The sequence below is a fragment of the Caretta caretta genome, chromosome 3 (genome assembly GCF_965140235.1).
Source record: "Caretta caretta isolate rCarCar2 chromosome 3, rCarCar1.hap1, whole genome shotgun sequence".
In the NCBI taxonomy this organism is placed as follows: Eukaryota; Metazoa; Chordata; order Testudines; family Cheloniidae; genus Caretta; species Caretta caretta.
Genome location: NC_134208.1, coordinates 86,692,233 through 86,707,120, shown reverse-complemented (window position 1 = coordinate 86,707,120; position 14,888 = coordinate 86,692,233).

Genomic DNA, 14,888 nt, shown 5'->3' with positions numbered 1-14,888 from the left:
GCGGTTGTTGTTTAATTTTTTAACTCTCGGGTTTGTCGCTTGGGCCACTTGCCAAGCCATGAGCACCATGTTGGACTCTGCTACATTGCTGCCCTGGGATAGTCTGCATGTAACTTTTATGCAGACTGTTGCAGTTGCTGATTGACAAATTCAGACCTTTTCCTCTGGTAGCTAATTCTGCTTCTACTTGTTAGTACTAAAACAAAACAAATCTCTTCTATCTCCATGAAACAAAGCAAGTATTAGCAATGTATTTAAACAAGCTGATGGCATGTATGTTACAAATTAATAAAAATCCATTAGTAGGCATTGACCGACACAGAACTGTTCTGAAACTTCTGTAAAGGAACACCATCAAATTTTTAAAAATCACACTCTTTCACCAATCAGTGTTTTAAAATCTGCAGGATCAGCTAGCCCGCATCCAAGAGTATTAAAAGATGTTTCTGAACCATTAATGCTGATTTTTAGCAAATCTTGAAACATTAGGAAAGTTCTAGAGTACAGGAAAAAAAGACAATGTGCCCATATTTCGAAAGGATAATTGGGATGACCTGGATAACTATATAATCTGTTTTAGCATGACATCAAACCAGGGCAAAATCATGCAAAGGCTGTTATGGGATACAATCAATACAGAATTTAAGGATGCTAACATGATTAATGCCAATAAACATGATTTTGTAGGAAATAGGTATTGTCAAACAAACTTTTTGCTGTGTTTTGATGAAATCATAAGTTTGGTTGATAAAGGTGTTGACATAAGATACTTAGGCTTCTATAATGCATTTGACTTACTCCCACATAAAGTTCTGAATTTTAAAAAATTAGCACTATAGAAAGTGAACGTACCCTATATGGATTGGATTAAAAACTCGTTAACTGATGGATCTAAAAAAATAATTGGAAATGGAGAATATTCCTCCTATGCAGGTGTCTCTAGTGGAGTCCACAAATTTGAAAGTAGTGTAGGGCCAAGAAGATGGACCCACCAGACCTACAAAATAAGTGGAGGACTGCCTAATTTTTGTTGATTTAGTACATACTGTCCTGCACTCGATACTGCAATAATTAAGTTAGTATAAATACTTATTGGGACCTAGAGGTTAAAAACAAGATAATGTGGAAGTGTACAAGAGCTGCTATCACACAGCGGCGACTCTTTTAATCTGTGTACTATTTCTACTGGCGCTATTAAGAGGGGTTTTAGAGAGTGTAAGCTACAAACAGTACAGGTGGAAGAATGTTTACCTTTTTCTCAGGTCATGACAGGAAGGGGACGATCCTTAAAAGAATAATTAGAGGCTGTTTGTAACTCTGGAATTACATAGCATTTCTACAGTCCTATTGAAAGCATTATAATTCCCAGTGATTAATTCATGTGCAGGGGAATTCACCACTGAAAGGATTTCTGGAGTATTAATTGGAACAGTCCTCCTACTATCTTAATTTAGGAAGAGAAACCGTTTAGCTATACAAACTAAAGCAAGTTCAGACGTTAGATGTGATTTCTCCTGTATTGGATGTTTGGTCTTTCCCATCTAAACCCTCAAGTCTAGTTACCTTGGAAATTTTCACAGCCAAACCGAGGGAAAGGGATTCTATTGAATATATGAGGTGAAATCCTAGCACCATTGAAGTCAATGGGAATTTCTTCTGAGTGGGGCCAGGGTTTCTGTATAAGGTAGTCACTAACCTAGTGGTCCTTGGTTTTTCCAAGGAGCTTCAAACTAGACTCCACATCTGTATGCAAAAATATGTGCAAGTTACAAAAAAAAATCAAATTTGTGTATGGAAAAAGTAGAGGCTGTTGTTAAAAATTCAAAGCAGTAAATACGCTAATCCATTCCTTCTTGTTCTTCCCCTTTCTCTGAGAAATTCAACCTAGGAAAAACAAGAGAATGATTACATGTAAGACACAAAAATGGACTCTGAAGAGTAACTGATTAGAGGAGAGGACAGTCTAACAACAGAGTAGACTCTAATTTTTGTGTCCAGTTATTTATGTGTGTATGATTCTTGCCCCTAGAACAACAGAGGGTTAGAAGAGTTGTGGTAGCAGCATGTTCTGCTGCTGCAGTGTAGTGGTGGGTTGATGTATAGTAACCTATTCTGCTATGCAAAAAGCAATATAAGCAGATTTCAGAAGGAGGCACATCCAGCCATCCATGGAGAGTAACTGCCCTTTGGGGCCTGTGGCATGAGTGTGCAGGGAGGAGCAGCCAGAGGAGAAAAGAGGGTGGATTCTGAGAGTGCCCTTCTGGAAATAAATGGGTCACTAACATGCAGGCTGTGTTGAAAGTACATCATGTCATTTACAGACAGATTTAAAGGTTGCAGCACCAGCTGTGCTTGCAGCATCATTGTGTTTAACTCTGGCCAGGGATTCATGTAATCAGATTATAACAATGTTGGTGGGTCTGTGCTCCAGTTTTTCATGCCAGAATATAGCAGTATCCTCTGTTTAAATCAGAGGAGTAACTAGAATATTATTTAGGCAAGGCAGGAAACGGCAAGTGTGACTCACTATGGGAAAGTGCTTTCTAAATCTGAACTACTGCTAGCCATATGGGTACGGGATGGGGAATTGATCATTCTGCCCATTTTCTGGAACAATTCAGCATTGAGCCCTGTCAGAATGGTGAAAAGAGCAAAGGTCAAAGAAATAAGATTATCCCCCTCCCCTCCCCAACAAAAGGAAGGTCACAGACGAGGTGAAGGTTCTGGTTTGGCTCTTCAATGTTGTCAGTGTTGCTGCTGAGCCCCTGCTCTCAGCTTCGATGTACAATGCACATTTGTAGCTCTCAGTGCAGTTTGCTGAACTGTTTATCATCACTTCTGCTCACAAGATCCTTAAAGGCCTGGCACATATTTTTCATTTTAAGAAATGTGGCTCACTCAACGAAAGTACAACCTTAATCACTGAGGGTGGGACTCACCCCAGTGCAGCAGGCCTGTCCAAAGGCCTATGGACCACTTCAATTCTACGCATGTCTGTCACTAAGCCCCAATTCAAGGCTGTCTTCCAGCCCCATTATACCATCAGATTCCTCCAGCCAGGAAATACCACGTCAGAAGTGATCCCTGAGTGGGATAGAGCGGATATAAAGGGCCTGTGGGGTGCACCATGGGCAGGGGTGGTGGGAGGACTGTGTGGCCAGAATGCTCCAGCTATAAGTGTCTGTGCTTATGTTAGAGCAGCCCTGAGCAGCTTTAAGTTTACAGTGGGGCCAGTCAGGCCCCCAGTTGGGCCCAGAACTGAAAGGTTACTCAAAGCAGCTCAGAACTGGGGGCTAAGGGCTAGATGATGCCGAGGGACTGCTGCAGCCTGTGTGGCTGAACTTCACTTTTATCTTGGTTTTGTCTGTAACTTTCCTTCACAGTGTTTTAAACAGGTCTGATTTAATATGTAGATTTTTTTCCTCCTTCGTAGAAAATTGTTTGTTTTTTCTCTCTCTCCTCTCCCAGGGGTATCTGCAAGGCCCCAACCTCTGGCTCAGGCTCCCTTTAGACAGAGGGATTCTGACTGTGTCCTCGCTCCTCTTGATTGTAGGATCTCTAAATTACATGGGGAGTGAAAGCATGAATGTTGTATTCCAATAGTCAATATACAGTAAGATCTATCTCACTGCTCTCTTGCCAGGTCCGGCTTATCATGAAATAAAGCAGATTTTGGCTTAATAGAGCACTAGCCCTCTTTCTTTCATCAGAAGGGGTAAGAATACTCAGGAGAGACTCCAAACTGATCACATGAGTTTATTAAAAAGAAAAGGAGTACTTGTGGCACCTTAGAGACTAACCAATTTATTTGAGCATGAGCTTTCGTGAGCTACAGCTCACTTCATCAGATGTTTACCGTGGAAACTGCAGCAGACTTTCCACGGTAAACATCTGATGAAGTGAGCTGTAGCTCACGAAAGCTCATGCTCAAATAAATTGGTTAGTCTCTAAGGTGCCACAAGTACTCCTTTTCTTTTTGCGAATACAGACTAACACGGCTGTTCCTCTGAAACCTGAGTTTATTAAAAGAGTTTGAGGTTAACTTTAAAATCTAGAGAGATCTTGAAAAGAATGACTGTATATGCTACTCTCCACTTCCCCTTTTGGATGCACGGAGAATAAATCCAAATCTAATGCCGCCTCCTTCCACTCTGCAGCTCCACTTGTGGAAAGGACGTGTCCGTGTCCCCCGGGCTCGGTCTTGCAAGGTGCTGAGCACGGAAGATGCACTCGAGCAAAGCACTCCAGCACACCCTTAACTCTAAGCATGTGAGCAGTCTCATATCAATGGAGGCTTCTCATTTGCTTAAAGTTAAGCATCCAGCCACTTTGCCTAATCAACATCTCAAGTCCATCTAATAGTAAGTTACACATTTACTGGGGGGGCAGGAGGTTGTAAAACGGAAAAGTGCAATAACATAGCAATACAATTGACTCAATGTATCATTACTGGACAGACTTGCCAAATGTTTTGCTGCCTCTCCAAGAAATATAACAAACTTCACACTGCCACGGTGTGCTATTCTGTACAGGCTCAGTCTGAAGATTTGGGGGAAATAGAGCAAAGTGATTTTTTTATATATTTATAGGCCCCAGACCTAATGGACTAAATTTACATAATGAATGAATGAGTGGAGGGGGATCTTTGGTCCCAATTGCCTCCCCGCCCCAATTCCCTTCTGCTATAAAAGTGCAGCCTGCGGTGGGGTCTGGGCGTAATTGTCCCTTGCAGACTTTTTAAAATGTTGGTAACTGTGTAACCAAGCAGGGCATTGGGGGTCGTTAGGCGCCCAGCACCTAGAAGGTTTTGTGTGTTCTGGTCACAATTAGTGCACAGCTGGCGTTTACAAACACATTTAATTATCTCACTCTGTTGTTGGCTCTACCTGAGGCAGATCAGATTTACAAGTAGGAACACTGAAGCAGAAAGCCTAAGTGACATGCCCAGGACCAGAGAGGGCATCATTTAAAGCTTGAATGAAAGTGCTGGATTCCTGATCCCTCCTGCCATTGAGCTGCCTCCCTTGCACAGGTCACGCTAGCTGTATAGCAGAGGATCCACACAAGCAGCAGTCGGTTGTCTGGGAGGTCATTAGTGATGGCTTTTTTGCCATCAGGAGCTAGGAAAACACTGCACCAGAGCTGGAGACTGATCTTGGATATTCCAGAGGGGTGAGGATATGCAGTCAGTTGAGGGAGCTGTGTGCATGCTTTACACAGCCCTCCAAGTCCAGTCCTGGGTGACTAGTGGGGAACTACGAATAACCTGTGGTCTTTATGAAAAATCAGTGACAAGCTACCAAACCAAGCAATTGATTCACATTGTCAAGGCAAAGGGCAAGGGCAAGGGGGCAGAGAATCCTTTTATAAAATGAAAGCCAAATTTCTTTTGCTTCTGTCTCTCCAAATTAGGTAGAGTTGCAACCCATGCAATACAATCACATGTATAAAACACATTACCTATGTAGCCTTTGCATATCCTCCATATGTCTTTGATCCACATGGGAGGCTTTATGCCCCTGCCTCTTGCCCCTTTACACACCATGGCTGTGTCACTTTCATTATTCTAGACATGTCATTTCTGAAGAAATATATATTCTGTTGTTGGGGTATTTTTGTTCTGTTAATTGTCAAGTGTCTGGTGGGTAATGAACAATGGAGGACTAATTGGAAGCAAGAGGGAATAAAATAGGTATTAGTTTGTTTCTGTTCTTAATTAAGAGGATATATAATACTGTGGGGAAAGTTTTAACAAATGGCGGGAGGGATTTTTATCATTAAGAGAGGATTAATTGGAAGCATCTTATAAATTAACATACAGGCACTGTGTTTTTTCCTTTTAGGTATCACACCAGGATATAACTAGCAAACAGCAAAGCAAAGGCCTAAAAGACCATTTCTATAGACAGGTGACTAAGAATCTCAAACAGCCAGAAGGGGAAGAGACAGGTCCCAGTTTCCATGGGAGTACAAAAATGGTAAGCACCTGGCAGACTGTGGCCAAGAGGAGAATTCAGAAAAGTAACTAAATACCTATTTACCGTAAAGGGTACTGAGTAAACTCTCTGTGAATTAATGTTCTCTATATTAATTCAAGTTGTTACTTTATTTTAATTTTAAGTTCAATAACTTGACTGCTATTCTTTAAACAGTTAATCAGTTGGAAGCAAAAACATATGTGTTACTAAATAGTCCTCTGAATAAACAGACCAGGGAGCTAATGTAAGAAGCTATGCTTGATGTGACGTTTTCTTCCTATGAAATGAAAAATATTCCAAATGCTGAAGATCTTGTCGTCTACCAGCCACATCTAATAAAAAGGCTTCCCATTATGTGCCTTGTCAATCAAGCCCAGTCATGTTCTGCTCTTAGAATATGAATATGCATTTTATAGGACAGAGGGTCCAACATGACACATCACATTCGGCTTGAAATACTGTACAAATGGGATGCTGGCTTTAAAGGAATTATGGACATGATCCTGCTTCCACTGAAGTCTATGGTAAAACTTCCAAGCAGTAGGATTAGGCCTTTAGAAAGCAACAGGCTACAGATGTGGCTCAGGCAGGAGAGGGCAGGTGCTCATTATCTGAGCTGCTGAATCAAATGTAACTGAGTCTCTTAATCTAGACATAACAGATAATGGTAATGTATACCCTCAGGAAAAAGGGTTTTCCACCATTAGAGTTATAATATTACCTTGGCAGGCACTGCTAATCTTTTGTGCAGTTTTAAAAAAACAAATATCCAGTGGGGTTATATCACCACTTGTAAAAAGCTTCACAAGGACCAAGTTAGGTGAAACAGACCAAGTTTCTGCTGCATCATGCCTTCCTGTGGCTGTGGGTGAGGTTTGGCGAGCTGCAAAGGGACAGAGACCCGTCCTCCAGTCCTGCATCTAAATGTCCTAAGGTCTGGGACAAACCTGTGGATCTTGGAGCGTTCACCTGTGCTTGGATCACAAACACCCCCTCTGCATGTTCAGAGTAGCAATCTGCAGAGAGAGGTCAATATTGATTCCTGGGTTATTTCACCATGGCTTTACTGATGCTGTGTAAAATGAGCTATCCATGGCTCTGCCACCTCCCTGCCAGGCATGCCCTCTGCAGAGCACCAAACCGTCCATTAGCAAAGAGGGTCCAAGGTGTAGCTACAGTCAGAAGCACTAAATCAAACTCTAAGATAAGGGGAGGGATACTGCTGTGCTGATTAGGTTCACCTCCTCTCCTTCTGACAGGCTTTTGACCGTTTTCTGCTCCTTTCATCCCTTTGTGGGGTAAAATTGGAGGTGTTCGTCTGACTCTAATATGTACACAGTACAGATATAAAGAGCTTCCACAACTGGTATCAGAACAGAGAATTCCTGCTGCTGCTGCTCAGGTGAGAGATTCTAGACACACACGGATTCCAAAGACTTTTACACCAATAAATGCCATCGGCGAGAGTATAGATGCTATCCGCCCACGGGCAGTTCTTCCCATTCAAGCCTGGGGCCATGGTGTACTAACACATGAGTGGAGTGAGATCAGGAGCTGATTTTTGAAGGTTTCTGTTCAATATATCTAATTTTTTTCAGCACTTTCAAAACTCTGTCAGATACTAATTCAGGTGTCTGCCCCTTCCCTCCTCATTTCAACTCGCCTAATCGGCTGCAGCACCAAAAATCAAATGATGTTTTTGGCTGCGTTTGTGGCCATGATTGTGACTATCTCCTTTTGCCGTAATGTAGTGGCGCTGACTAAAGAGTATAAACCGTTCGCTCCATGTGTTGAGGGCCTGGTTTTGGCTCCCCCATGGCCCAGCGTTCCCTTGCAGTTGTTCGCATAGTGGAGGTGCACACGGCAAACAGACAGGTCAGCTGCTGCATTCTGCTCTCAGGCAGAAGGCCAGCAGCATGCTGGTGGGGAAGTGGGCAGGCAGGGGGAGTAGCTGGAATCCACTTAGCTTAGACAAGAGCCTCCCTTCTGGCGTGTCCTGTGATTGTCACTGCTGAAAAGTATTTTTGCTAAAGAAGCCTGGATTGGTGTCAGTCAGGCAAACTCAGCCCACTGGTCCCCTGGAATAAATCACCTGGGGAAGTCACCAGCAGATCTCAGACTCCAGTCTCTTCCCTGGTGGGTTCTAATTAGCCCCCTGTGAACAGCCCTGTAATTTGACTGAGACAGGTGGGAATCTTTCCTTTCTATTATTTTGTAAGAGGAAGGATGGTCTTGTGATTAAGAAACATGAAGACTCAGGATTTGGGGGATCTATTCCCAGTTCTACCACAGACGCAGTGTGTGACCTTGGACAGGTCACTTACCTTCTCGTGGCCGGAGTAATCCTGCCACCAGTGCAGGGACTGAGAGGGGAGGCTTGATGCCTCTTCTATGCTGAGATTTCTGGGGCCAAGCTGAACCCTGGAGCAGGTTAGTGCAGCCTTATGGATGGTCTAACCACTGTCATAACCTCACATTCCATACAGTCAGGCCGAACCACACGTCCACCCACCCCCAACAGACTCCCTGCCCTAGATGATCCTGCCATGATTGAGCGAATGGCACCATCTCTCCATTTCTAGCAGAGAGGGCCTCTTGTGTTGGGGATATTCTGCTGGGGAGCTGCACAAAAGCAGTTAATTCCATCCTCTGGGCATCAGTTACCCCATCCGTGAAATGGAGATAACTGTACTTTCCTACCATGCAGGGACGTTTGAGTCTTTATTTACTAATTCTTGTGATGTTCCCTGAGACCTTTGGATGGAACAATTTTTGGTTGGGTTTTTATTATTATTTATTTTATTTTTATTATTACATAAGAGTCCTGCTTATTCAGTCCCATCAAGTATCAAATACTATTAGGGCTCAGTGGACCACAAGTGAAAATTAGCTCTAAAGCACAAACTTCTTTCCCCATTATATTTCTAGTTTAAATAGGTTTTTTACTATTCAAGAGCCTAGAAAGACTGTGCACAATAAACGTGTCCATGACCTTAGGCCCAATCCTGCAAATATGGACTACCAGGTGAAGTATGTACTACCTTGAGTAATCCCACTGTCTTCAGTCGTTTGTGCATTGTGCCCAGTGATAAGTGTTTACAAGATATAGTCTTAAATTAGTGTTTACGTAGAAGCCAAAATGCTGTTTTCAATGGTCCGATTCCCTTTGTAACCTGAGAAGTGCAGGGATCCAATATAACTTCACTACCTAAGTGTATTTCCTTCAAAAATGTTTTTTAAAAACATTTATATGTGTGTGTTGTATATGTATTTATACAGATGTGCACGCGTGCACCCATACGCACACTGTATGTACCTTTTCTTCTGCCAATCTGTGCCCATTTCCATAGAAACAGAAGTGAAACCATGAACCGGCCCCCAGAAACTGAGTTATTTTCATTTCCCAACACTCAGGGTCAGAAAGGCTGCGGGCAGCCAGCAGGCAGCTGTCAGCTCATAGGGAGAACTCTCCCTTGTACATTTCAGCAGCTGGCTGTCATCTGACAACTACAAATACCAGGTTTGCAAAAAAACAGTTACAGGCTTCAGAATCCTTTCAGCTTTGAATGCCTGTTCGGGTTGGGGAGCCCTGGTGTTTATGCTTTTGGATTCAGGCATGCTGGGTGGACTGCTAGTAACATTAGATATCACCTGTTGAAAATCCCTGTTCGCTCTGTCTCGATGTTGGGATTGGGAGGGGTCAGCAGGGGTAGTCTGGACCCAGACGGTGCCATTTATGTCCACAAAGGCGTAACTTTGAAGTTCTTGCCCTTGAGTCAGAGCACTGGCTAATGTGCTGCATGAATGATTGATAAACATTCTTTGGTCTCCTTCACAGTTCATTGCCCCAGTTAGACAATGAGGATGAACATGCAAGGCTCTACCGTATATACTCGCTTATAAACCAACTCCCAGAAAGCCAATGCCCTTCTTGTCACTGCAGACACTAACAAACATAAATGTCCTGCATGTAAACTGATCCTTCTCTCACTGTCCCTATGCTCCCCACCTAAGACCTTATGGAAGAGTCTTCCTTAAATAGGAAGTAACTTAGAGGACCCCTTGGCAGAACTTCTGGTTCCCCTTTTTCCCTGCTTGACTAGTGTATAAACCAAAAGTTTTGCCTGGAAATTGTGGCATAAATGGCTTAGCTTTATATATCAGTAAATATGGTATTTGCCTGAACTGCCCTGAATGAGTCACCATCACTGATATGCCCAGCCAGAAACTCCAGATCCTACATCTACCGGGTGTCTGTGCTTAGCGCGCATGCAGCAGCTATTCCAGCAAGCCAGCTGCAACCAAGAATTACCTCGCTTTCGCTGCACTTTGCACTTTGCAAAATATGGATTTGTGAAGGTTCTCAGATCAAACCCAGTCTTACTACAGAACAGTGCCGTGCAATGCCCAGGCTCACAGCTGTCAGAGGAAGGGCTTTCACTGTGAAAAATAGGCAGGCAGCAAAACACCACGTCTTAGTTACAGACAGATGGCTTTAAACTTAAACTGATTAAAAGGCCATGCTAATAGCACCACTACTAATGCCACATTAATTGGTAGGAATGTTTGTCACATCCAAGGCTGGCTCTGTTATACGGGTAGAACAGGTGGTTGCCCGGAGCAGCAAAATGTTTACGGACTGTGGGAAGTGAAGGGCATGTGTTTTCCAGTTTGCCATGGGCATGAACAGCCATAGACCTGATGCTAATCTGAGAAGGGAAGAAACTATTAGCAATCAGCCATTTTGGCTTTGTTCCGGTGGCCTAGTATTACTGCTTTGCAATGCCCCAGAGGGAAAATATGGGTTCAATTATGGACACTAGTCTTTCACTTGTAAGGCTGATATGGGCAGCTAAGGGAGGCAGCATGCTCAGCCCTTTAGTGGAAGCGGGGGGGAGGGGGGTGACGGAGTATTACAAGATGCTCAGCAGGAATCTTTCCTGCCAATCAAGGTACAGAAATAATGGGCTCCAGAAAAAGTCCATCCAGTCTAGCAAATAATGGTTGAAACATTGGCTTCTCCAGGAAATGTACCACAGTAATCTACAGCAACAGCCCAAAATAATGCAGTGTTGGTAATACAAGACATAGTGTTTTCACCTATTACTGTAGAGTACCATAGTACTTTTCAAAATAAGGTCAGAAGCAGTAATGCTGAACGAGACTTCTGGCCAGTAAATTAGGCATCAGTTTGCAATGTTGCTTGGCTGCAGAAAAGACTTGCCTGACTTAGGGGTTGGTATTATGAAGAGGTGGCAGGTAGAATCATAGAATATCAGGGTTGGAAGGGACCTCAGGAGGTCATCAAGTCCAACCCCCTGCTCAAAGCAGGACCAATCCCCAACTAAATCATCCCAGCCAGGGCTTTGTCAAGTCTGACCTTAAAAATATCTAAGGAAGGAGATTCCACCACCTCCCTAGGTAATGCATTCCAGTGTTTCACAACCCTCCTAGTGAAAAAGTTTTTCCTAATATCCAACCTAAACCTCCCTCACTGCAACTTGAGACCATTACTCCTTGTTCTGTCATCAGCTACCACATGAGAACAGTCTAGATCCATCCTCTTTGGAACCCCATTTCACGTAGTTGAAAGCAGCTATCAAATCCCCCCTCATTCTTCTCTTCTGCAGACTAAACAATCCCAGTTCCCTCAGCCTCTCCTCATAACTCATGTGTTCCAGTCCCCTAATCATTTTTGTTGCCCTCCGCTGAACTCTTTCCAATTTTTCCACATCCTTCTTGTAGTGTGGGGCCCAAAACTGGACACAGTACTCCAGATGAGGCCTCACCAACGTCGAATAGAGGGGCACAATCATGTCCCTCGATCTGCTGGCAATGCTCCTACATATACATCCCAAAATGCCATTGGCCTTCTTGGCAACAAGGGCACACTGTTGACTCATATCCAGATTCTCGTCCACTGTAACCCCTAGGTCCTTTACTGCAGAACTGCTGCCGAGCCATTCGGTCCCTTGTCTGTAGCGGTGCATGGGATTCTTCCGTCCTAAGTGCAGGACTCTGCACTTGTCCTTGTTGAACCTCGTCAGATTTCTTTTGGCCCAAACCTCTCATTTGTCTAGGGCCCTCTGTATTCTATCCCTACCCTCCAGCGTGTCTACCTCTCCTCCCAGTTTAGTGTCATCTGCAAACTTGCTGAGGGTGCAATCCACATCATCCTCCAGATCATTTATGAAGATATTGAACAAAACTGGCCCGAGGACTGACCCTTGGGGCACTCCACTTGATACAGGCTGCCAATAGATATGGAGCCATTGATCACTACCCGTTGAGCCCGACAATCTAGCCAACTTTCTATCCACCTTATAGTCCATTCATCCAGCCCATACTTCTTTAACTTGCTGGCAAGAATACGGTGGGAGACGGTGTCAAAAGCTTTGCTAAAGTCAAGGAACAACATGTCCACCGCTTTCCCCTCATCCACAGAGCCAGTTATCTCATCATAGAAGGCAATTAGATTAGTCAGGCATGACTTGCCCTTGGTGAATCCATGCTGACTGTTCCTGATCACTTTCCTCTCCTCTACGTGCTTCAGAATTGATTCCTTGAGAACCTGCTCCAAGATTTTTCCAGGGACTGAGGTGAGGCTGACTGGCCTGTAGTTCCCAGTATCCTCCTCCTTCCCTTTTTTAAAGATGGGCACTACATTAGCCTTTTTCCAGTCGTCCAGGACTTCCCCCGATTGCCATGAGTTTTCAAAAATAATGGCCAATGGCTCTGCAATCACATCCGCCAACTCCTTTAGCACTCTCAGATGCAGCGCATTCGGCCCCATGGACTTGTGCTCATCCTGCTTTTCTAAATAGTCCCGAACCACTTCTTTCTCCACAGAGGGCTGGTCATCTCTTCCCCATGCTGTGCTGCCCAGTACAGTAGTCTGGGAGCTGACCTTGTTCGTGAAGACAGAGGCAAAAAAAGCATTGAGTACATTAGCTTTTTCCACATCCTCTGTCACTAGGTTGCCTCCCTCATTGAGTAAGGGGCCCACACTTTCCTTGACTTTCTTCTTGTTGCTAACATACCTGAAGAAACCCTTCTTGTTACTCTTAACATCTCTTGCTAGCTGCAACTCCAGGTGTGATTTGGCTTTCCTGATTTCACTCCTGCATCCCCGAGCAATATTTTTATACTCTTCCCTGGTCATTTGTCCAATCTTCCACTTCTTGTAAGCTTCTTTTTTGTGTTCAAGATCAGCAAGGATTTCACTGTGAAGCCAAGCTGGTCGCCTGCCATATTTACAATTCTTTCTACACATCGGGATGGTTTGTCCCTGTAACCTCAATAAGGATTCTTTAAAATACAGTCAGCTCTCCTGGACTCCTTTCCCCCTCATGTTATTCTCCCAGGGGATCCTGCCCATCCGTTCCCTGAGGTTGTCAAAGTCTGCTTTTCTGAAGTCCAGGGTCCGTATTCTGCTGCTCTCCTTTCTTCCCTGTGTCAGGATCGACCATCTCATGGTCACGGCCTCCCAGGTTCCCATCCACTTTAGCTTCCCCTACTAATTCTTCCTGGTTCGTGAGCAGCAGGTCAAGAAGAGCTCTGCCCCTAGTTGGTTCCTCCAGCACTTGCACCAGGAAATTGTCCCCTACCCTTTCCAAAAACTTCCTGGATTGTCTGTGCACCGCTGTATTGCTCTCCCAGCAGATATCAGGGTGATTGAAGTCTCCCATGAGAACCAGGGCCTGCGATCTAGTAACTTCCGTTAGTGGCCGGAAGAAAGCCTCGTCCACCTCATCCCGCTGGTCCGGTGGTCTATAGCAGACTCCCACCACGACATCACCCTTGTTGCTCATACTTCTAAACTTAATCCAGAGACACTCAGGTTTTTCTGCAGTTTCATACCGGAGCTCTGAGCAGTCATACTGCTCCCTTACATACAATGCAACTCCCCCACCTTTTCTGCCCTGCCTGTCCTTCCTGAATAGTTTATATCCATCCATGACAGTACTCCAATCAAGTAATGCTCACTCAAAGAACTGACGTGCCTGGAAACTTCACATCCTCTTAACAAAGTGTATGATGATGAAATATGTAAAAGCATCATGGGTGAGAGGAGAGGAGGGAAACAGAGGTTCTGTTACCTCCCTGCTCTCTGCTATGGCCACATCCGAAATATTGCATTCAGTTGTGGGTGCCTCTTTACCAAGATAGTGCTCAATGGGCGGGAGTTCAGAAGAGAGCAATAAAAACAAGCAAGCAGCAGGAGGAACTGACTTCTGAGGGATGATTTTAGATAGCTAAATGTGTATAGCTTGACTAAGCTAGAGTTCAGGGGGAACCTGATGGCTGCCTACAAATACCGGAAAGGTGAAAACACCAAAGAGGAGAAATGAATGAACGTGGCACCTAGGAGTATAAGTAGGAGGAATGGGTGAAACTAAGCAAGGAAAATGTAGGCTAACAGGCCTGACAGTGAGATCTACTGGACTAGGAAGTGGTGGAAGGCAGTTTCCTTGGGACATGTAAGCTAGATTGGAGAAAGCACTAGAGAATATACTGTGGAGAAAATCCTGACTGGCAAGAAGACAAGCTGGATGATACCAGAAGCACTTCTAATATCTATGCATTGTTGCCAACTCTTGCCACGTTTGATATTTTAATTAAAGTCCCAGCTGCTGAAGTTCTGTGACTACATGAGAATCTCAACTTTAATTTCTTACAACAAATGTTCCTAGACATGGTTGTGAAGAAGAGTCTGAAAATGTTACTTGAGTGTAACCTTCAAGACTCAAGAACCAGAACACAAATAAAAATAACCCATTTGTAAATCACATGATTTGTAAGACAATCTCATGATTTTTGGTGGTCCAACTCACGCTCTTTGAGCAGTTGGCACTGACCATATACATTCTAGTGTTTTTAAAAAAATCAGACACTTCTTCCATTCAGGAA